Genomic DNA, 25,199 nt, shown 5'->3' on the forward strand with positions numbered 1-25,199 from the left:
CCAGAATTGGACACAATACTGCATACTCTAGACCCTAGACCATGGACCTTTAAGGAGGACTTTAAGCTAGTTAATTTTAAGTAGACAGTGACTACTGGCAGTGCAGGCAATGCGCCACACAAGTGCCAGGCAATGATGACTATCTTCAACAAGCAAGAGTCTAACCACCTCCCCATGACATTCAACAGCATTACCATCATCGAATCCCCCACCATTAACATCCTGGGGGCACCACTGACCAGAAACTTAACTGGACCAGTCACATAAATACTGTCGGTACAAGAGCAGGTCAGAGGCTGGGTAGTCTGTGGCGAGTGACTCACCTCCTGATTCCCCAAACCTTTCCCCATCTACAAGGCACAAGTCAGGAGTGTGATGGATGAGTGCAGCTCCAACAACACTCAAGAAGCTCGACACCATCCAGGACAAAACAGCCTGCTTGATTGGCACCCCATCCACCACCTTAAACATCCACGCCCTCCACGACCAGCGCACCGTGGCTGCAGTGTGTACCATCTACAAGATGCACTGCAGAAACTCACTAAGGCTTCTTCGGCAGCACCTCCCAAACCCGCGACCTTTACCACCTAGAAGGACAAGGGCAGCAGGTGCATGGGAACACCACCACCTCCAAGTTTCCCCTCCAAGTCACATATTATCCTGACTTGGAAGTATATCGCCGTTCCTTCATCGTTGCTGGGTCAAAATCCTGGAACTCCCTCCCCAACAGCACTGTGGGAGTACCTTCACCTCACGGACTGCAGCGGTTCAAGAAGGCGGCTCACCACCACCTTCTCGAGGGCAATTAGGGATGGGTAATAAATGCTGGCTTTGCCAGCGACGCCCACATCCCATGAATCAATTTTCTAAAAGGCAATATTCCTTAATGTTATTACTGTCAGGTGTAAGTAGAATATGTGAGGACAGGTGTATCCTAGGATAAAAACAGAAAATGCTGGAAATACTCAGCAGGTCAGGCAGCATCTGTGAAGAGAGAAACAGAGTTAACGTTTCAGGTCAATGACCTTTCGTCAGAAAGGTCATCGACCTGAAACGTTAACTCTGTTTCTCTCTTCACAGATGCTGCCTGACCTGCTGAGTATTTCCAGCATTTTCTGTTTTTATTTCAGATTTCCAGCATCTGCAGTATTTTTTTTGTATATCCTAGGATAGTGCTTTGAAACCTATGCATTTGAAAGCTTGGTCTGACTCAGAGTGAACCTCACTGTCAAGATCGGTTTTAAGTCCAGGTGAACGCGTGCAAGACAGAGGGAGCAAGCAGCAGCCAGTTTGTGCAATCACTTCGCGCCGACACAAGCATCAGGACTCCCCCCTCAGCGGTCCTTAGTGCGTTCCCCATCAGATGGCTGGAACAGCTCAGGTACTGTGCGAACAGAAATATCTCAATTAATGTAAGAGCGCAGGGTTTCACACACTAAAAATAAGGGCTCATTGTTGAAAGAGGTATCTGTGCAACTACCACTTGCTGCTGGCTGTGAGAACCCCTTGGGATAATCAGAACTCATGGTCCATTTGATTAAATAAGCTCCGACTACTCTACACTAAACAGACACACACACACACACACACACACACACACAAAAAAGCTTTTTTCACAATACAAATACACACCGTCCATTACTGCACATTATCTCAATGGCTGTGCATTCCGCCCCTGCCTCAGCACATCTGCTGCTAAAACCCCCATCCATGCCTCTATTCCAACGCTCTCCTGGCCGGCCATCATCTTCCACCCTCTGGAAACTTGAGGTCATCCAAAACTCCGCTGCCCGTGTCCTAACTCGCACCAAGTCCCGTTCACCCATCACCCCCTGTGCTCGCTGACCTACATTGGCTCCCAGTCCGGCAACGCCTCGATTTTAAAATTCTCATCCTTGTTTTCAAATCCCTCCATGGCCTCGCCCCTCCCTGTCTCTGTAACCTCCTCCAACCCTGAGATCTCGACGCTCCGCCAATTCTGGCCTCTTGTGTTTCTCCTATTTTAATCGCACCACCGTTGGAGGTCGTGTTTCAGCTGCCTAGGCCTTAAGCGCTAGAATTCCCTCCCTAAACCTCTCGACCTCTCTCTCCACCTTTAAAATGTTGCTTAAAGTCTGCTTCTTTGACCAAGCTTTTGGTCATCTGTCCTAATATCTCCTTATGTGGCTCGGTGTCAAATTTAGTTTGATAATCGCTCCTGTGACGCGCTTTGGGACGGAGGAGGTGTTTAGTCATGATGCTCCAGGTAGCAGGAGCGTGGGGCTGGCTTGATGGACCAGCTGGTCTTTTCCTGCCCCTTAATCTTCTATGTTCGTAATTGAGAAACCCTTCGTGCCGATACCCATCCCAGGACATCACGTCACATGAGACTTCTTTGGGCCTACACGGCTGAGCCCCACACTTTCCCCCCTTACCTGCCGCTGCCCCCAGTCTGCTGAAACCTGCAGCCATCCTCGGCTTCTGAAAGGCTGTACTTCTAATTTTCAGCCCCCACCAGCGCTCTACTCCACTACTGCACGGGAGGCGCACTACTGCACGGATAGTTAAATGACTTGAGTCCGCAATTTGCGGTGGAGTCGGTGATTGAGAGGATTGGCAGAACGGAGGTCCCACTTCGTGGGTGCAATGCCAGTGTAAGCGGCACCTGTGGATTTCCGATGCCGAAGTTAAACATTAAGGGGGAAAAATTCGGTATCGCACCGTTTGGGGCGCCATTATTGGCCGTGCGCAAAGTTTAGTGCCTGGCGCTAATTATCGCCTCCGACGGCAAACTTGGCTTTTATCGCCCCCTGGAGGTGATTGAAGCGCTAAATCAGGCGCTTCACACCTGTCTTAAGGCGCAAAGGCCGAGGAGCAAGGCACTACCTCAGAGCGCTGGCGAAGCTCATGTGATGTCAGTCAGCAATGGAACACAGACACACTGGCGCCGGCCAGTTCTTAAAGGGGAGGGTCGATCTTGCTCTCCATCCACATCCTGCTCATTGCAGCCTTGAATCTCGGCCTGGAGAGACCTGTACATCAAATCTGCTGGAAAGAACAATGGAGAGGCCCAGGGAAAGAGCTCAGAGTGCAGCCCCCACAGTCTCTTCTAAATCGATACAAGGAAGGGCAAGTCAAAATGAACCTGCAAAGTGCTGCTCAGTACCCAAAACTCCTTCACACAGCGTTGAATCTCTCCAGAAGTCTCTCTCTCTCTCAGACTGCGTGGTGCAAAAATGTCACCAACAAAAAAAGGCAGGAAGCGGTTGCCTTTAAATAGCGCTCCCCCAGTCCCTTCCTGACTGCAAAACGCTCCCCTCAACCTGTCGTTGCTAGCGGCAGGCGGTCAAGCAGGGGGCGCCACTCAATATCCGGTCCGGGTCGCTAACGGGGCGTTGCGCGCTCGACTGACGTCACGATCTGCCGGCGCAAGAGATTGTGGCGGTAGTGTTTAGCGCCGCCGCAAAATGTCTAGTTAATTTCGCGAGCGGCGCAAACATCACCGCGCCCGGGCGCTAGTTGCTTTGCGCCCCATTAGCGCCCTCTTAAGGCGCTAACGGGAGGCGCAAACCAACTGAATTTTTTCCCCCTAAATATTATAGCCTAAATAATATTAAGAGCAAAGGTTAAAACATCAACCTGCCTTAGATAGTGCAGTTAGTTAGGACAGTGAAGCATAGAAGCAAAGATATGTAGGTTGGACCAACGACCTCCCCACCCCTCTTAAGATTCCAAACATTATTCCTTCAAGTGAGAGCTGGGCCTGTTCCTGGCTGGGGTGGAGATCACTTGGTACAAAAGGTAGATTGTATAACATTAATCAGGGCCAGCGTGACCCCCTAAAGGGTTCGGAGAGGAATTTTCCAGATTTTTCTTTCTCCCCTAATTGGTCCTGTGTTTTTTAACTGGTTTTCTCCCTCTCCCGGGAGAGCACAATACTTTCGGGTGGGGTGGGGAGTGCATGTATTGTAAGGTACATGGCATCGTAGTTCATAGAATCACAGAAATTTAGGGCACAGAAGGAGGCCATTCAGCCCATCGTGTCTGCGCCGGCTAAAAAAGAGCTCTCCAGCCTAATCCCACTTTCCAGCTCTTGGTCCGTAGCCCTGTAGGCTATGGCACCTCAAGTGCATATCCAAGTACTTTTTAAATGCGATGAGGGTTTCTGCCTCTACTTGCATTTCTCTAGCGCCTTTCACGACCTCAGGACGTCCCAAAGCACTTTACAGCCAATGAAGTACTTTTGAAGTGTAGCCACTGCTGTAATGTAGGCAACACGGTGGACAGTTTGCGCACAGCAAGCTCCCACAAACAGCAATGTGATAATGACCAGATAATCTGTTTTAGTGATGTTGATTGAGGGATAAATATTGGCCCCAGGACACCGGGGATAACTCCCCCTGCTCTTCTTCAAAATAATGCCATGGGATCTTTTACATCCACCCGAGAGAGCAGACGAGGCCTCGGTTTAACGTCTTCATCCGAAAAACGGCACCTCCGACAGCGCAGCACTGGATTATGTGCTCAAGTCTCCGGAGTGGGGACTTGAACCCACAACCTTCTGACCCAGAGGCAAGAGTGCTACCCACTGAGCCACGGCTGACACCTTCCCGTCAATCACGCAGTGATCAGACTGTGGCAATCAATGACGCTTACTGCTCCCGCGCACAGCCACGGATTGACGCACTCGAGTGGTCAAACGCTCAAGACCAAAAAAAAGGAACGAGAACCAAACAACAAAATAAAAGCAAACACAGATGGGCCGCTGACAGAAAAAAGTACAGCAACATAACTCTGCCTTCAGTCAAAATAAGCAGTTCTTATTTCCATCCTAAACCAGTATTATTCACACGATTAAATTCCCTGAAAGAATGCCCGCCTTTTACTTCAAATGCACAGTTATTCCTTTCACCCAGCGGCCTGTTTAACTTCTCATTCACCGTAACCGAGCGCGCGCTCAGATACTTCTTCCACAAATAATCAGACAAAAAGACGTCAAACACGTTGATGCCAACCCTGTGGGGGAAAGCGGGGGGGTCATCGGGGTCACAGCTGCCTCCCCTCCCCCACTGTCAAACAACATCCCAATCCACTTGCCTTTTTGGAAGAGAATTAAGAGCCCACTCAACCCTTGTGAAAAGGGTAAATATTCCGACTTTGAGCATTCGGCTGGGAGCTTCACTGACCAAGGCACACATATTAAAAGTTCCGGCCTGTGTGTGTGTGTGTGTGTGTATGTATGTGCAATGAGGTCAGGTTAAATACATTTGGCTTGTATTACCCTTCTGTATAGAATGTTAAAAGGATTCAATAGGGTAGATACAGGGAAACTATTTCCTCTGGTGAGGGACATCAAGAACGAGGGGACATAATCTTAGGATCTGGGCTTGGACATTTAGGAGTGAAATTAAGAAGCACTTTTTCACACAAAGGGCAGTGGAAATCAGGAACTCGCTCCCCAAAAGACTGTGGCTGCTGGGACAGTTGGAGCTTTCAAGACTATGATTGATAGATTTTTATTCGGTAAGGGTCTAAAGAAATCAGGAGCTAAGGAGGGTAAATGGAGTTATGGTGCATAACAGCCATGATCTAATTGAATGGCGGAGCAGGCTCGGGGCTGAACGGCCTCCTCCTGTTCCGATGTACGCTTTTCCGATAAGTTGGAAAATCGTGCTCAGCACGTGTTGGGATGTCCAATATGCATTCTAGGACTGCGAGGTTCCCCATCAGAAGCACAAAGTTAGAAGACTACCCCACTAGGCTCACGTGAGACTCCCTGTCTAGGCGCACATATGAAGAATCCATTTGGCTGCGTTTCTGGAAAGCAGTCAGTGTCCCCAAGACTGTACCCCAGCATGAGCCATTTTTGGGGATTGGAGGAATGGTACCATTTAGTCATTCGCTAGAGAATGCTCAAAATCCTGCATGACATTCAAGAAATTCACGAATGGGGAATGGACAGCAACAACAATCTAATCCTTTTTAAATAGGAATTTACAATGACTTACATCACACGAGTCTTAAGATAAGAATCGCACAGTTTCCTTTCAGTATCCAATGCTCCCCAGGCCGGCCACTCATCTTGCTCCCTCCGTAAACTTGAGCTCATCCAAAACTCGGCTACCCGTGTCCTAACTCGCGCCAAGTCCCGTTCACCCATCACCCCCTGTGCTCGCTGACCGACACTGACTCGCCGGTCCAGCAACACCTCAACTTTAAAATTCTCATTCTTGTTTTCAAATCCTTCCATGGCCTCACCCTTCCCTATCTCTGTAACCTACTCCAACTTTACAACCCTCCGAGATACCTGCGCTCCTCCAATTCTGTCCTCTTGCACATCCCCAATTTTAATCGCTCCAACATTGGTGGCCGTGCCTTCAGCTGCCACAGCCCGAAGCTCTGGAATTCCCTGCCTAAACCTCTCCGCCTTGCTACCTCTCTCTCCTCCTTTAAGACGCTCCTTAAAACCTACCTCTTTGACCAAGCTTTTGGTCACCTGCCCTCATATCTCCTTATGTGGCTCGGTGTCAAATTTTGTTTGATAATCGCTTTACTACATTAAAGGTGCAATATAAATTCAAGTTGTTGTTGTTATCTTCTTCATCCTCAAATTGAATCCCAATGCTGTGTTTATTCTCCTTCAACCATATGAGATAGAGCGTCAGGGTCTGGGTCATCGCTCCACAGTCACTGCCATTGATGATTCAGGATTAAACTAGTGAACTGCTGCCGAGAAAATAAAGTTGGCTCTTTCTTGTTTTTCCGTCCCCATTTCCCTCACCTCCAAGATCCAACATGCTGCTTGCAGAAAATCTTTTATGTGGTAGTTCGGCTGAAAGCCAACAAATCTCGAGCGCAAGAAGGGGTCGCTAAGTCTGGTTATCAGTGAGGGCCAGGCTTCAAGCTTAGGTCCTGTGGAGAGGTTTCACTACAGGAATTAGGTCAACTCCCAGATCGTTCTCAGAAAAATAAAATTATTACTTTGTACTTCCACACAACTCAGCGCCTTACATTATTCATCAATCTTGGATGTTTTTGCACGTCCCAACTTTATCATCTTGACACTTCTACTTAGCGGCCTGTTCTAGCAGGTCAACAATGCAACTCAAGGTCCTACAGCAGCAGAAAGGGAGAATTTAAAAAATATATATATTCATTCTCAGGATGTGGGCATCACCACCATTTATTGGCCATCCCTGGTGGTGGTGGGCCTTTGGAACAGTTTGACACAACTGGTTTGCGAGACCATTTTCAGAGAGCAGTTAAGAGTCAACCATATTGGTGTGGGTACTGGAGTCACCTATAGGCCCGACTAGATAAGGACTTCCTTCCCTAAAGGACAGTTGAACAATCCGATACCTTTCGCTGATTTTTATTTCAACATTTTTCGTAAATTGATGGGATTTAAACTCCCATTCTGTGTGATTATAAAGCCAGAGCGTCTCTGGATTATTAGTCCAGTAACATAACCACTACACTATCGCACCTCAGTGCAACTGTTTACAATGAATTGTTTTTAACTAGTTTCGAGGTATGTAAGGAGGATGCCACCATCCCCTTCAATCCAGGTCTAGGACGCAGTCACATCATTTTCATCTCCTTTTTCTCATTTCTAAATTTGCCGATGACACCAAACTTGGGGTTGTGGCAAACAGTGAGGATGATACCAATCGACTGCAACAGGACATAGAAAGGCTAGCAGAATGGGCAGACAAGTGGCAGATGGAATTTAATACAGAGAAGTGTGAGGTGATGCATTTTAGCAGAAGGAACAGGGAGAGGCAATATACACTTAATGGCACAGTTTTAAAGAGTGTGCAGGGACAGAGGGACCTGGGAGTTAATGTGCATCGGTCCCTGAAGGTGTCAGGCTATATTGAGAGAGTGGTTAACAGAGCATATGAGATCTTGGGCTTCATAAATACAGGCATTGAGTACAAAAGTAGAGAAGTTATGCTGAACCTTTATAAAGCGCTGGTTAGGCCACAACTAGAGTATCGCGTCCAGTTCTGGTCACCACATTTTAGGAAGGATGTGAAGGCACTTGAGAGGGTGCAGAGGAGATTTACCAGAATGGTTCTGGGGATGGGGGATCTTAGCTACAAGGACAGGTTGGAGAAGCTGGATTTGTTTTCATTAGAGCAAAGGAGGTTGCGGGGTGATTTGATCGAGGTGTACAAGATTATGACGGGTTTGGATAGGCTAGACGGGGAAAGGCTGTTCCCACTAGTTGATGGTACAAGGACTAGGGGACACAGATTTACGGTTTTGGGCAAGAGATACAGGGGGGATGTGAGGAAAAACTTTTTTACGCAGCGAGTGGTGAGAATCTGGAACTTGCTGCCGACGGAAGTGGTGGAAGCAGAGACACTCAATGTTTTCAAGGGGAGACTGGATAGGCACTTGAGGGAAATAAACTTACAGGGCTACGGGGATAGAGCGGGGGAATGGGACTGACTGGATTGCTCCACAGAGAGCCGGCATGGACTCGATGGGCCGAATGGCCTCCTTTTGCGCCGTTTAGACTCTATGGGGGAGAAATTCAGTTGTTTGCACCTCCCGTTAGCACCTTAAGAGGGCGCTAATGGGACGCAAAGCAACTAGCGCCCGGGCGTGGCGATGTTTGCGCCACTCGCGAAATTAACTAGACATTTTGCGGCGCACTAAACACTACCGCCACGATTTCCTGCGCCGGCAGATTGTGATGTCAGTTGAGTGTGCAACGCCCCATTAGTACCCCGGACCGGATATTGAGTGGCGCCCCCTGCCTTACCGTCTGCCGCTAGCAATGACAGGTTGAGGGGAGCGTTCTGCAGTCATGAAGGGACTGGGGGAGCGCTATTTAAAGGCGACCGCTTCCTGCCTTTTTTTGTCGGTGACATTTTTGCACCACGCATTCTGAGAGAGAGAGAGACTTCTGGAGAGATTCAACGCTGTGTGAAGGAGTTTTGAGTACTGAGCAGCACTTTGCAGGTTTATTTTGATTTGCCCTTCCTTGCTTCGCCAGCGCTCTGAGGTAGCACCTCGCTCTTCGGCCTTTGCGCCTTAAGACAGGTGTGAAGCGCCTGATTTAGCGCTCCAATCACCCCCAGGGGCGACAAAAGCCAAGTTTGCTGTCGGAGGCGATAATTAGCGCCAGGCGCTAAACTTTGCGCACGGCCGATAACAGCGCCCCAAACGGGACGATACTGAATTTATCCCCATGACTCCCTCACCAAGTCCGTAGAAGAGCTTAATCCCATGACAAGCGAAGATTCTACTTTAGAACAAGCTTAATAACTCTTGGGCTCCCACAATAGCTCAGTGGGTGAACGGTGTGGCCCTGAGTCACCAGACACTGCTGCAGTCTAGGTTAGCTGGGGGATGTTGGTGGCCAGGAGCAAGTAGCTCAGAATCAGGCTCGGCTGTGATGCCCAGCCACGGTTGAGTGCCTCACATGAGACTCACCATCTGGACACACTCGTGAAGGATTGCCATTTGGGTATGAGACTGGAAAGTTGTCGGTGCCCCCCCTTGGCACCGTACCCCAGAGTGAACCACCGGGATAGATAAGTAAACGGAAATTAAATTCGGGCGCTTTCTATAACGGGCGAGCAGAATGACGCGACTTTAATGCCCGGACGACAAGTTGAAAATCAAACCCCATTATGGGCTGGGGTGTCAGCCATGGCTCAGTGGGAAGCACCCTCACCTCTGAGTCATGAAGGTTGTGGGTTCAAGTCTAGGCTGACACTCCAGTGCAGTGCTGGGGGAGTGCTGCACTGTCAGATGAAACGTTAAACCAAGGCCTCGTCTGCTGTCTCAGCTTGATGTAAAAGATCCCATGGCACTATTTTGAAGAAGAGCAGGGCAGTTATCCCCGGGTGTACTGGCCAATATTTATCCCTCAATCAATATCACTAAAAAGAGATGATCAGGTCATTATCACATTGCTGTTTGTGGGAGCTTACTGTGCGCAAATTGGGTGCTGCGTTTCCTACATTGCAACAGTGACTACACTTCAAAAAGTACTTCATTGGCTGTAAAGCGCTTTGGGACTTCTGGTGGTCGTGAAAGGTGCTATAGAAATGCAAGTCTTTCTTTTCTTTCTGGAGAAAATTATGGGAGGGGGAGGGTGGCAGAGGTAGATAAAGGTGGGGGAAGAGAGTGGGACGGAGGTAGATAAAGGTGGGGGAAGAGAGGGGGACGGAGGTAGATAAAGGTGGGGGAAGAGAGGGGGACGGAGGTAGATAAAGGTGGGGGAAGAGAGTGGGACGGTGGTAGATAAAGGTGGGGGAAGAGAGTGGGACGGAGGTAGATAAAGGTGGGGGAAGAGAGGGGGACGGAGGTAGATAAAGGTGAGGGAAGAGAGGGGGACGGAGGTAGATAAAGGTGGGGGAAGAGAGGGGGGACGGAGGTAGATAAAGGTGGGGGAAGAGAGGGGGACGGAGGTAGATAAAGGTGGGGGAAGAGAGGGGGACGGAGGTAGATAAAGCTGGGGGGAAGAGAGGGGGACGGAGGTAGATAAAGGTGGGGGAAGAGAGTGGGACGGAGGTAGATAAAGGTGGGGGAAGAGAGTGGGACGGAGGTAGATAAAGGTGGGGGAAGAGAGGGGGACGGAGGTAGATAAAGGTGAGGGAAGAGAGGGGGACGGAGGTAGATAAAGGTGGGGGAAGAGAGGGGGACGGAGGTAGATAAAGGTGGGGGAAGAGAGGGGGACGGAGGTAGATAAAGGTGGGGGAAGAGAGTGGGACGGAGGTAGATAAAGGTGGGGGAAGAGAGGGGGACGGAGGTAGATAAAGGTGGGGGAAGAGAGGGGGACGGAGGTAGATAAAGGTGGGGGAAGAGAGTGGGATGGAGGTAGATAAAGGTGGGGGAAGAGAGGGGGACGGAGGTAGATAAAGCTGGGGGGAAGAGAGGGGGACGGAGGTAGATAAAGGTGGGGGAAGAGAGTGGGACGGAGGTAGATAAAGGTGGGGGAAGAGAGTGGGACGGAGGTAGATAAAGGTGGGGGAAGAGAGGGGGACGGAGGTAGATAAAGGTGAGGGAAGAGAGGGGGACGGAGGTAGATAAAGCTGGGGGAAGAGAGGGGGACGGAGGTAGATAAAGCTGGGGGAAGAGAGGGGGACGGAGGTAGATAAAGGTGGGGGAAGAGAGGGGGACGGAGGCAGATAAAGGTGAGGGAAGAGAGGGGGACGGAGGTAGATAAAGGTGGGGGAAGAGAGGGGGACGGAGGTAGATAAAGGTGGGGGAAGAGAGGGGGACGGAGGTAGATAAAGGTGGGGGAAGAGAGGGGGACGGAGGTAGATAAAGGTGGGGGAAGAGAGGGGGACGGAGGTAGATAAAGGTGGGGGAAGAGAGGGGGACGGAGGTAGATAAAGGTGGGGGAAGAGAGGGGGACGGAGGTAGATAAAGGTGGGGAAGGGGAAGTTAGAAATGTAAAATGACTGCACAAATTTGTCTTGCATTGGATACTGATTAGTGATTCAGAGACTGGTCTACATCTGAGATCGTCCTCAACAGATTCTATGCTGTTACAAGCAGCGGGCTATCTCGCAACACTCCCAGTGGATGACAGACTACATTTGCACATCGGACACTAATCCAATCTGAAATTGACTTTATTGAGATGTGCATCAAATTAAACTGTACAGCATTTACATGCTGCCACTTTGGCCTCCATTCAGAAACCAAAATAACATTTGCAGGGAACTCAAACAGTGGAAGCGCTGTATCCGATTAGTCAGCTTAAACACACACGCCACCAATGAATGAATCATCTTTTCACCGCACATCTGATGCAAAGGCCGAGAGCTGCACCAAGCTCAAAACCTGAAGCTTTCCAATAAAATCAACCAGCTCAGATCATCAACAACAACAACAACTTGTATTTAACATATTAAAATGTCCCAAGGCGCTGCACAGGGCTATTTTAAGACAAAAAATTTGACACCGAGCCACATAAGGAGAAATTAGGGCAGGTGACCAAAAGCTTGGTCAAAGAGGTAGGTTTTAAGGAGCGTCTTAAAGGAGAGAGAGGTAGTGAGGTGAAGAGGTTTAGGCAGGGAATTCCAGAGCTTAGGGCCCAGGCAACAGAAGGCCCGGCCACCAATGGTTGAGCGATTATAATCAGGGATGCTCAAGAGGGCAGAATTGGAGGAGCGCAGATATCTTGGGGGGTTGTGGGGCTGAAGGAGATTACAGAGAAAGGGAGGGGCGAGGCCATGGAGGGATTTGAAAACAAGGATGAGAATTTTGAAATCGAGGCGTTGCTTAACCGGTAGCCAATGTAGGTCAGCGAGCACAGGGGTGATGGGTGAACAGGACTTGGTGCAAGTTAGGACACGGGCAGCCGAGTTTTGGATCATCTTGTAGGGTAGAATGTGGGAGGCCAGCCAGGAGTGCGTTGGAATAGTCAAGTCTAGAGATAACAAAGGCATGGATGAGGGTTTCAGCAGCGGATGAGCTGAGGCAAGGGAGGAGACCGGCGGTGTTACGGAGGTGGAAGTAGGCAGTCTTTGTTATGCTGCGGATATGTGGTCAGAAGCTCACTTCAGGGTCAAATATGACACCAAGGTTGTGAACAGTGTGGTTCAGCCTCAGACAGATGTTAGGGAGAGGGATGGAGTCAGTGGCTAGGGAACGGAGTTTGTGGCAGGGACCGAAAACAATGGCTTCGGTCTTCCCAATATTTAATTGGAAAAAATTTCTGCTTGTCCAGAACTGGATGTCGGACAAGCAGTCTGACAATTTAGAGACCGTGGATCATAGAATTAAACAATAGTACAGCACAGAAGGAGGCCATTCGGCCCATCGAGTCTGCGCCAGCTCTTTCGAAGAGCAATCCAGTTAGTCCCACTCCCCCGCTCTTTCCCCTTATCCCTGCAATTTTTTCTCCTTCAAGTATTTATCCAATTCCTTTTGGAGGCTACTATTGAATCTGTATCCACCGCCCTATCAAGTAGCGCATTCCAAATCCTAACCACTCGCTGCGTAAAAAGGTTTTTCCTCGTGTCGCCTCTGGTTCTTTTGCCAATCACCTTAAACCTGTGCTCTTTCAATTCACTAAAATTGTGCTTTCTCCCCTTATTTCCCAGTGTATAGTAATTACGGGAATTTCTAACGGGAGAATAGTGCTTTATTTTGGGATTTCAATCTGCTTTTCTAACAAGGCCCCGTTAAAAGTGACTTGAGTGTATGTACCTAAGGCTGACCGTGTCTGAGTGGAGCTACAATGCTGGGATCTGTTCACTTTTGCCTCGCTGTAAGGGAGTGACCGTGTCCCAAGTCCATATTTTGTGGAACAGTTTAATTTTATACATTGGAAATGAGTTTAAAATTGATTGATGCTACTTCGATTCTCACTTTCCAATATAATTCAATTATTATAGAAAGAAATTATGAGGCAAAGTTTGAAATTAGGTTTTTGAGCAGCTGTACATCAGCATTAGAGATGTGAATTATGGGGAAGGACTGGGAAGACTTGAGGGGAGATTTACATGGGTCAGTGCCCAGATAATCTCTTGACTGTTCTTCCATGCTAATGGAATATCTCTCCTTTAAGGCTTTTCAGCCGCTATGTCTAATAGGTGATCTTATAGAGGTTTCTACGATAACAAACCTGGAAAGTTACTTTAAATTGCGAGAGTGGGACAAGTGGCCCAGAGGTTCAAACTAGTAAATGGCAAATTTAGGACTGCTATCAGGAAGTTCCCCATCGCACAAAGAGTGACCAACCCATGGATGTAGTGTCAGCTGTGGCTCAGTGGGTAGCACTCTCGCTCTCTGAGTCAGAATGGTTGTGGGTTCACAGTCCCACTCCAGGGACTTGAACAAAAAAATCTAGGCTGACACTCCAGTGCAGTGCTGAGGGAGCGCTGCACTGTCGGAGGTGCCGCCTTTCGGATGAGAAGTTAAACCGAGGCCCCGTCTGCTCTCTCAGGTGGATGTAAAAGATCCCATGGCACTATTTCAAAGAAGAGCTGGCGAGGTGTCCTGGCCAATATTTATCCCTCAGTCAACATAACAAAAATAGATTACCTGGTCATTATCACATTGCTGTTTGTGGGAGCTTGCTGTGTGCAAATTGGCTGCTGTGTTTCCCACATTACAACAGTGACTACACTTCAAAAGTACTTCATTGGCTGTAAAGTGCTTTGGGGCGTCGTGAAATACAAGTCTTTCTTTCTAGTGGAGGTGGAATCCTTTAAGAACCAAATGGGTGTTATTAGAGTCATTCTGGATGAATGGGCCAAAGGCAGGGTTTCCAATCCTCTCGGACTGCCCGGAGGTTCCCTGGAAGGGAGGATGAATTTCCCCGGAACTTCTCATACAACAGCTGTTAATGCAAAACCACAAGTAAAGATGCTCAACTACAGAGGACCCAGTCGTTATAAAGGTAAGTGCAATAACATTTGCAAACGAGTGTCACGTGATCAGACGCCATGTGATCAAGTGTCATGTGATCAAGCCCCCACAAATAACATCCAACTAGAGTTGGCAAAACTGGTTGGATGATTTTCCTATTTATTTTGTGATCTCCACTTTATGTGAAAGACCCCCTGTGTGAGTAACTTTCATTTTAAGACATTTTTGAAAAATAGAGTTCATTTCGTTTTGCTGTGCTGGAGTCCACAGGGACTCCCCTCAGGATAACCACTTCGATTCACAGGGTTCAACATTCAGATCTTTGGCATCTGGAAACCAGAAGCTGCTGTGCGGGTGAATTCCTACAAGAACACCTCCCAGACTACCAGGCAGAGTGGATGCACCCACAAGGTGGCCCAAATGAATGAATATATTCGGCCCAAAAATCAAAAGGTACATTTCTCTTCAAAGGACAGCAGGAGAAAACAAGTATCGCATAGACAGATGATAAACACCCCCCTGTTGTATCTATGCTTTAATACGTTCAATCAAGCATGTAGATACGTCGAATTAAATCAGAGTCAGGCAGACAGGCTTCTAACTGTGATCTTTACTTTATTGGTAAAATGGCCGACTGCTGCTTTCCTGGGTATTTCCCATAATGCAATGCACATTACATTACCGTATTGACTGGTGTTAAACTCGCACATTACATTACCGTATTGACTGGTGTTAAACTCGCACATTACATTACCGTATTGACTGGTGTTAAACTCGCACATTACATTACCGTATCGACTGGTGTTAAACTCGCACATTGCATTACCGCATTGACTGGTGTTAAACTCGCACATTACATTACCATATTGACTGGTGTCAAACTCGCAATCAATACACGACACCCCCCCCCCCCAAAAAACAGGCAAAGGCAGAGGAAATGGATACAACTCCCCATAACCAGCCAAAAGATGTCCAGGGAAATGCTGGGGGGGTGGGGGGGATCTATAATGTGTAACCTCTGCAAAGACCCACATCCTATTTTTCTCTGGTTTAGTGCAGTTCCTCATTTTTAAAAAATACATATCTAAACAAAGAGGAGACCTATATCCACAACAGCCACTGTGACTGAGGTAAGATTTTTAGCGCAACCACATAAAGTTGACCTAGCTGCATGCGGACTTTTAAAAAGGCCCGGGTTTGCAGTCTTGGTGGCGCAGTGCACCAGCACGCTTTCCTTCCACCTCTGGGACCTGGGATGAATGTTCCTGTCTCTCAGAAATAACAACAGAAAATGCTGGAAAAACTCAGCAGGCCAGGGCAGCATCCGTGGAGAAACGGAGTCAACGTTTCAGGTCGATGACCCTTCGTCAGAACTGGAAAAAAAGCAGGAAATGGAAAGCAGGTTTCGGGGCTGGGAAAAGGGGGAGGGGCTGAAAGAACAAAAGGGAAGGTCAGTGATAGGATAGAAAGCAGGAGAGATTAAGAGACATTGAGAGATATTAACAGATATTCAAGGCGAGAGGAGGTGGTAATGGGACAGGTTAAGGAATAAAGGATGGCTCTAGATGGGGTGTGAACGAATCCCAAATACAGTTTCAGGGGGCAGGGGGCTCAAACATTGTGAATCTGCTCACTGTTCAACACCAATTTCACTAAATTGTCAATCTCACTCAGAGCAAAAAAAAAAATACCTGCGAATAGTGAGTTTTGGATGTGGAAAGATTCACGTCGGCAGAATGAGGACAGGATCTCCCGAGGTTACGGCTAAGTTATAGGTGTCAACCTTGGCTCAGCAGCAGCCCTCTCACCTCTAGTCAAAAGGCCATGGGTTCAAGCCCCATTCCAGAGACTTGAGCATATAATCTCGGCCGACACGCCAATGCAGTACTGAGGGAGCGCTGCACGGTTGGAGGTGCCGTCTTTCAGACGAGACATTAAATCAAGGTCCGGCTGCCCTCTTAGGCGGATGTAAAAGATCCCATGGCACTATTCGAAGACGAGCAGGGGAGGTGTTCTGGCCAATAGTTATCCCTCAGACAACATCACTGAGAACAGGCTACCTAGTCATTGATCTCACTGCTGTTTGTGGGACCTTACTGTCCATAGATTGGCTGCCACGTTTCTTTAGATTAAACAATGTCTATGAAACGTTTTGGGACATCCTGAGGTCATGAAAAGCGTTCTTTCTTTCCATCTATTGCCGGGGCAGTGGGGAGGCAGTTCCACTGTGAACTTGGCCATGTCTTACCTAAAGTGATGGTGTGGAGATGCCGGAGTTGGACTGGGGTGGACAAATGTAAGAAGTCACACAACACCAGGTTATAGTCCAACAGCTTTATTTGAAATCACAAGCTTTCGGAGCGCTGCTCCTTCGTCAGGGGAAGTGCTTGAGGCTGACACAAGATGCCAAAAGCAACAACAACACCGTACATTTATATCGCACCTTTAACATAGAAAAACATCCCAAGGCGCTTCGTAGATACAGGGAGGATGTTTCCCCTCGTGGGGGTATCTGGAACTAGGGGGCATAGTTTCAGGATAAGGAGTCGCCCATTTAAAACAGAGCTGAGGAGGAATTTCTTCTCTCAGAGGGTCGTGAATCTTTGGAATTCTCTACCCCAGAGAGCTGTGGAGGCTGGGTCATTAAATATATTCAAGGCAGAGATAAACATATTTGAGCTACAGGAGAGTCAAGGGTTAGGGGGAGCGAGCGGGAAAGTGAGGCTGAGGCCAAGATCAGATCAGCCATGATCTTATTGAATGGCGGGGCAGGCTCGAGGGGCCGAATGGCCTACTCCTGTTCCTATTGCCAAAGAAGGAGATATTAGGAAGGGTTGCTAAAATCTTGATCAAAGAGGTGGGTTTTAAGGAGTGTCTTAAAGGAGGAGAGAGAGGTGAAGAGATTTAAAGAGGGAATTCCAGAGCATAGGGCCCAGACGGCTAAAGGCAGGGCCGCCAATGGTGGAGAACTAAAGGAGTGGGGGATGCTTGGAGGCTATAATTGGAGGATTGTAGGTCTGGCGAAGGATACAGAGATAGGGAGGGGCGAGGCTGCGAAGGGATTTAAACCCCAGAATAAGAATTTTAAATTTGAGGCGTGGGGCGGCGGAGGCTGGAACCAATGTCGGTCAGCGAGCACAGGGGCGTTGGCTGAGCGGAACTTGGCATGGGATAGGATATGGGCAGCGGAGTTTTGGATGCGCTGAAGTTTATGGAGATTGGAGGATTGGAGGCCAGCCAGAAGAGAACTGCAATCGTGGAATCTGAAGGTGACAAAGGTACGGATGACCGTTTCGGTAGCAGATGGGCTGAGGTAGAAGCAAAGGCAGGCAATGCTGAGGGTTGGAAGTAGGGGGGCTTTGTAATGGTGTGGAAATACCATTCCATTTCCCAGCACTGGTATCTTCACAATTGTGAAGCAAATAGTATAGATGCATTCGTTAGACCACACTTGGAGTACTGCGTACAATTCTGGTCGCCATATTATAAAAAGGATATAGAGGCACTGGAGAGGGTGCAGAGAAGATTTACAAGGATGTTACCAGAACTGCGAGGTTATACCTATCAGGAAAGGATGAACAGGCTGGGTCTCTTTTCTCTTGAAAAGAGAAGGCTGAGGGGTGACCTAATAGAGATCTTTAAAATTAGGAAAGGTTTTGATAGAGTGGATACAGAGAGAATGTTTCCACTTGTGGGGAAGAGCAAAACTAGAGGCCATCAATATAAGATAGTCACCAAGAACTCAAATCGGGAATTCAGAAACCTCTTTACCCAGAGAGTGGTGAGAATGTGGAACTCGCTACCACAGGGAGTGGTTGAAGCGAATAGTCTCGATGCATTTAAGGGGAGGCTGGACAAGCATATGAGGGAGAAAGGGAATAGAGGGTTACGCTGATAGAGTTCGATGAGGGAGGATGGGAGGAGGCTCGAGTGAAGCATAAACGCCGACATGGCCTGGTTGGGCCGAATGGCCTGTTTCTGTGCCGTATATCCTGTGTAATCCTACGTAAAAAGCTTGCCAAAAATATGAATGGAAAAAGCCCAGGTCAGATTCAAGAGTCGTTCCCAGGTGTGGCTCTATGTCTCTCCCAAATAACAACAGCCACAAGCCGGGAAGAAATATGAAGGGCTGGATTTTGCCAGCCCTGGGGAGGCGGGTTTGGAGGCGGGACTGCCGGGAAAATGGCAGAATCTGGGGGCGGGTGCCCAACCCGCCCCCAACCTGCCTCCATGCCATCTTGCCAGGAGGCGGGTAGCCAAACCGCGCCGGGTCCTGCCTCCTTGAGGCGGGAAGGGGATTAATGCCAATTAATTGCCTGTTAACAGGTAGTTAACAGGCAGTTTTTTGGCTAATCCCTATTTTGAGCCCTGAAGTGTGGGCTTCCCGACGGCTCCGAACCTCGCCAGGGTCAGCGAGGCAGGCCGTCGGTCTGCGGGGATCGGAGGGTCGAGATGTCCGGTGTGCAGGTGAATAATGGGTGCATGTGTGCAGAGGTAAGTGTGTGAGGTGTGTGTAAAGTGTTTTAATAAGTTTTACTTACCTCTACTTCTTCCTGCAGGCTTCCTCCCTTCAGGTCTCGGGAGTCCCTCAGCTCACCGGCACAGAAAGCAGAATGGCCGCTGAACTGTCAAAAGCTGCAGCCTCTGCTTTCTGGTCAGGAAGGCTTTCTAATTGAGTCTTGAGTAAAGACATGACTTAGAAGACAGATTGTCAGTGTTTGACAGCTTCACCGAGCTGTCAAACGATGACATTTCATCTGTCAAAAGCCCTTGACAGATGAAACGGCACTCGCTGACGTCACCAGTAATTGGCTTTCCCTTAAGTGGCCTGCTGAGCCGCTGGGCGGGCTTAACAAGGTCAATCAAGGGAAAATAGCGTGGATTGGCCACAAGTCGATGGAGGCGGGACTAAAACCCAACAAGTGGGAGTCCCGCCTCCAAAAGCTCCCCATTGACAAAATCCAGCCCGAAGTGTAGGAGTTGGTCGAATGGGGGAGCAGGAAGGAGCAGAGACTGCAATATTCTGACTATGAAGCGAATGAGCAGCATTAACTGTGTTTTCAAGGTTTGTCTGAATCCAAACCAGGAGGTAGGTATGTGAGGTGGTTCGGGGGTGGGGGGTACCGGGGGGTGGGGGGGGGGGGACCGGGGGGTGGGGGGGGCAGGTGGGGGGGGGAACCGGGGGCTGTAGCTGACTAAGTGTCTTGAGGAACTTCAATTCAGACCCACTGCTGTTCTGATGAGCTATGTGCAGATGTTTAGCATGGGTGGTATGAGGCCCAGTGTATAAACATGAGGCTATCTCACGGTACGATATAACGGTTGAAAAGATGAATGAAATATTAATTTTATCAAAGTGAGAATATGGAGTACTATTAAATGGAACTAGTCACTTCTTTTAAGCCTACACATTTTTCAGCAGAGCTTGCTAGATATTGATGATGAGCATGGACTTCAACCAATTTTTACCCTCTTAGCTGTGAGATTCTGACACCAAATGTACCGTCCTGGCTCTGATCAGCGGCTTTCTAGGAACATAGGAGCAGGAGGAGGCCATTCAGCCTTTGAAGCCTGTTCCACCATTCAATTAGATCGTGGCTGATCTGTATCTTAACTCCATCTACCCGCCTTGGTTCCATATCTCTTAATACCCTTGCCTAGCAAAAATCTATCAATCTCAGTTTTGCAATTTTCACAGAATCACAGAATCACAGAATCCTCACAGTGCAGATAGAGGCCATTTCGGCCCATCGAGCCTGCACTGACACATATCCCACCCTATCCCCGTAACCCCACGTATTTAATCCCCTAACACTAAGGGTCAATTTATCATAGCCAAATCAACCCAAATCAACCTAACCTGCACATCTTTGGACTGTGGGAGGAAACCGGAGCACCCGGAGGAAACCCACGCAGACACAGAGAGAATGTGCAAACTCCACACAGACAGTCGCCCGAGGCTGGGGGGTCAATTTTCAATTGACCCCCCAGCCTCAACAGCTTTTTGGGGGAGAGAGTTTCAGATTTCCACTAGCCTTTGTGTGAAGAGGTGCTTCCTGACATCACCCCTGAACGACCTAGCTCTAATTTTAAGGTTGTGCCCCCCCCCCCCCGACCGCAGGCTCCCCCCCACCCCACCAGAGGAAATAGTTTCTCTCTATCTACCCTCTCAAACCCTTTAATCATCTTAAACAACCCTTAATCTCTACACTCAAGGGAATGCAAGCCTAGTCTATGCAATCTGTCCTCATAATTTAACTCTTTTAGCCCCGGTAATATTCTGGTCTATAAATTCTGGTCTATAAAATCCAGTCCCACTATAGCACTCCATTTACCCACAAAGGCGAACCAATGATTTTATGCCATCTCATCACGTTCTTTAGAGATCCAGTCACTTTTGCTATGTAAGCAAACACAGCAGCCAATTTTCACACAACTCTCGAAACAGAACGAAAGACCATCTAAGCGTCAGCCGTGGCTCAGTGGGCAGCACTCTCACCTCTCTGAATCAGAAGGCTGTGGGTTCAAGTCCCACTCCAGAGACTTGAGCACAAAAATCTCAGCTGACACGCCCAGTGCAGTGCTGAGGGAGGGCTGCACTGTCAGAAGTGCCTTCTTTTGGATGAGACGTTAAATTGAGGCCCCGTCTGCTCTCTCGGGTGGATGAAAAAGATCCCATGGCACTATTTCGAAGAAGAGCAGGGGGAGTTATCCCCAGTGTCCTGGTCAATATTTATCCCTCAATCAACATCACTAAAACAGATTATCTGGTCGTGGTCACATTGCTGTTTGCGAGAGCTTGCTGTGCGCAATTTAGCTGCCGCGTTTCCCACATTACAACAGTGACTACACTCCAAAAAGTACTTCACTGGCTGTAAAGCGCTTTGGGACATCTGGTGGTTGTCAAAGGCGCTACAGAAATGCAAGTCTTTTCTTTGAATGTGTTTTTGGCGGTGTTGATTGAGGGAGGAATGTTGGTCAGGGTACCAAACGAACTCCCTGCACGCTTTGATATCTTCTTTGATTAGTGCCGGGGGATCTCCTTACTTGGAGAGACATCTCATCCGAAAGATGGCGCCATCGACACTGCAGCAGCTGGCACTGCACTGAAGTGTGAGACATGCTCAGGTCCTGAGGTGGGATTTTAACCCACAACCTTCTGACACAGAGGCGCCAGTGCTACCAACAGAGCCAGGCTGACACCAATAGAAGTAGGATTAGTCTTACCCTAGTGTTCAAAATCATGAGGGGTCCAGACAGAGTAGATAGAGAGACACTGTTGCCATTGGTGGAAGGGTCGAGAACCAGAGGACACAGATCTAAGGTGATTGGCAGAAGAACCATAGAAACATAGAAACATAGAAGATAGGAGCAGGAGTAGGCCATTCAGCCCCTCGAGCCCGCTCCGCCATTCAATGAGATCATGGCTGATAAGTGTAATGATATCAGCAAATAGAGATGGTATTTGCCTGTTCGATTATGATGCCTTACCAGCATGATTGCAGGTATTGATTACTTATGCCTGACCAGCAGAGGTCATGTGACCGAGACAAGCAAGGCAGTTTAGTTTAGTTTCAGTTTCGTTCTAGATGCATCACTAGCCTGATGTCTCCTGTAAAGCTGTTAGAAAGAGTTGAACAGACTTTAGATTAAAACTCATTCTCTTTCATGAATGTGTGATCATTGAACCCACAAAGAAATCAATACATGGTGTCAGAAGTGATTGAAAGAGATGAAGAGAAAAAATCTGAAGTGAAATCAGCTCTCCACATATTAGCAAGCCAAAAGAGAACATCGTTGCTTACCATTGGAGAATAGCTAACGAAGTGAAAAAATGGAAGGTTTACACCCACCGGCGATGCTTCAGTTGACAGGTAATGTGGCTGAAAATTGGAGGAGATTCAAACAACGTGTAGAGTTGTATTTATCAGCAATTGGAGCTGACGAGAAAAGTAATAAAAGGAAATCGTCACTGTTCTTACATGTCGTGGGCGATGAAGCGCTGGAGGTGTATAATAACTTCACATTCGCTGTTGATGGAGACAAAATGAAACTAGATAAAATAATGGAACAGTTTGAGGCCTACTGCATACCTAAACGTAACGTGACGTTTGAGAGGCACAGATTTTTCACATGTGTACAGAAAACGGGTGAGACTATTGATCAGTATGTGACTGAACTGAGAAACTGAAGCAAAACATGTGAATTTGGGGGACTGACAGACTCGCTGATAAAAGACAGACTGGTGTGTGGTATTCCAGATAATGGTCTAAGGGAAAGACTGCTAAGAGAGCAAGATCTAGACCTGGGAACAGCCATAGCACTGTGTAGGGCTACAGAGACTGTGAAGTTGCAGGCAAAGGAGCTGTTCAGTGACAATAGCTGCAACGTGGATGCAGTGAGAAAGAACGGATACAAACCGTTTAACAAAAAGAGCGCCAATGTGAAAAAAGAGGCGTGGCCAGCGAACGAAAATGAAAGGGACAATCGAAAGTCATGTAGTCGATGCGGTACACAGCATCCACCAAGAAAGTGTCCAGCATATGGTAAAACATGCAATAGTTGCAACAAGAACAACCATTATGCCCGTTGCTGCAAGAACCAAGTGCAACAAAGCAAGGTCCATGCAGTAGATGAAAGCGACGTAGAGGAGTTCTATGTAGATGTTGTGTCTGAAAACAAAAAAGAAGAAAGAGACTGGATGTTGACACTAAAAGTGAATGACATACACATTCCATTTAAATTGGATACTGGAGCACAAGTTAATGTGATATCAGAGACTGATTTTAAGAAAATTAGACCCAGACCAAAGATACATGGAATAAAAGTGAAAGTGACAGGATACTCAGGTACTGATATACCAGTGAAAGGAAGATGCATTGTCAAAGTAACACACAAGGACAGAGAGCACACGCTAGCATTAATCGTGGTGCCAAAGGATGTGCAAGCCATACTAGGTTTAAAAGCCTGTGAGAGACTGAACCTGGTAAAGAGAGTCCTCGTTGTGGAAAGCGAAGGAGAGACAGTCTATGATGAACTGAATGTTGCGTACACACCGGGTAAGCTGATGTATACAGCAGACACGTTGTCCAGAGCTGTTGACCCAGGAGAGCCCGCAAACACAGTGAAAAGACTGAAGTACAAGGCAAAAGACAGTGGAACTGACTTCTACCAGAGCATGCTTGTATACCGCACAACGCCGCTCGAGTGTGGTATGTCACCAGCCCAACTCCTTATGGGACGTCGGCTAAGGTCAAACCTACCCATCCCGGAGAACCTCCTGAAAACAAAAGAGGGGGAGAAAGTGAGGAAGTTCAAAGAACAACAGAAAGAAAAACAAAAGTACTACTATGACAGAGGAACACAAAACCTACCTGAACTCCACACTGGTGACCAAGTAAGGTTCAAAGACAAAACAAACACATGGACTCAGAAGGGAACTGTCCTGAGTGAAGTTCAACCAAGATCATACACCATTCAGACAGATGAGAGTGCTGTTCTGAGAAGAAATCATCAAGATCTTCTCATGGGACCAGCCACAGCAGGTCAAGAGACTGATACTGTTGAACAACCTGATCACACAGCTGAGAACACATCATCTGAGGCAACAACTCAGATTCAAGGACAATCAATCAGAAAATCCTCAAGACACGTGAAGCCTCCTGAGAGACTCATTGAGCAAATTTAAGGACTATTGTTATAGAAGGAAGTAATGTTATCTTATTCTTTCTTCAAGTTCTAGTGTATTGACATATTTCATGTGAACACACAAAGCAAGGTTAAAAAACCTTGATCATGATAATGATAATGTAAGTTCATTAAGTGTTACAGTTAAAATGCAGCTTAATACAAAGAAAACATGTTGTTAGTTAAAAGTAAAATACTTTTGTTTTAAGAAAAGGAGATGTAATGATATCAGCAAATAGAGATGGTATTTGCCTGTTCGATTATGATGCCTTACCAGCATGATTGCAGGTATTGATTACTTATGCCTGACCAGCAGAGGTCATGTGACTGAGACAAGCAAGGCAGTTTAGTTTAGTTTCAGTTTTGTTCTAGATGCATCACTAGCCTAATGTCTCCTGTAAAGCTGTTAGAAAGAGTTGAACAGACTTTAGATTAAAACTCATTCTCTTTCATAAATGTGTGATCATTGAACCCACAAAGATATCAATACAATAAGAACATAAGAACATAAGAAATAGGAGCAGGAGTACGCTAATCGGCCCCTCGAGCCTGCTCCGCCATTCAATAAGATCATGGCTGATCTGATCCTAACCGCCAATCCACTATCACAGAACCATCCAAATTCAGTACCCTGTCCCTGCCTTCTCCCCATATCCCTTGCTCCCTTTAGCCTTAAGAAATATATCCAACTCTTTCTTGAATATATTCAATGAACTGGCCTCCACCGCCCTCTGTGGCAGAGAATTCCACAGGTTCACCACTCTCTGGGTGAAGAAATTCCTCCTCATTTCAGTCCTAAATGGCTTACCCCTTATCCAAAGGCGACGTGAGGAAAAACCTTTTTACGCAGCGTGTGGTTATGATCTGGAATTCACTGCCTGAAAGGGCGGTGGAGGCAGATTCAACCACGGCTTTCAAAAGGGAATTGGATAAGTACCTGAAGGAGAAAATATTTGCAGGGCTACGGGGAAAGGACGGGGGAGCGGGACTAGCTGAAGCGCTCTTGCAGAGAGCCGGCACGGGCTCGACGGGCTGAATGGCCTCCTTCTGTGCTGTAACCATTCTATGATTCTACTCAAGACTGTTAGCCACTCACAGCTTCCTGTAAGTGTCTCTCATAAACTAACCGAATGTACCAATTCAAGAAGGAAGTTCAGTGTCAAAACTATTTTGCTTGATACAGCTGG

At 47.7% G+C, this 25,199-nt stretch overlaps 1 protein-coding gene across 1 annotated transcript in view; it reads right to left on the minus strand.

Annotated features, from left to right (window-relative positions):
- chst11 (carbohydrate (chondroitin 4) sulfotransferase 11) overlaps positions 1–25,199 on the minus strand; it is a 266,622-nt gene that overhangs the window by 69,555 nt on the left and 171,868 nt on the right. The window lies entirely within an intron of this gene.

Source organism: Somniosus microcephalus, chromosome 16 (genome assembly GCF_052327205.1).
Source record: "Somniosus microcephalus isolate GS21.2 chromosome 16, FLI_Smic_1.0, whole genome shotgun sequence".
NCBI classification, from domain to species: Eukaryota; Metazoa; Chordata; class Chondrichthyes; order Squaliformes; family Somniosidae; genus Somniosus; species Somniosus microcephalus.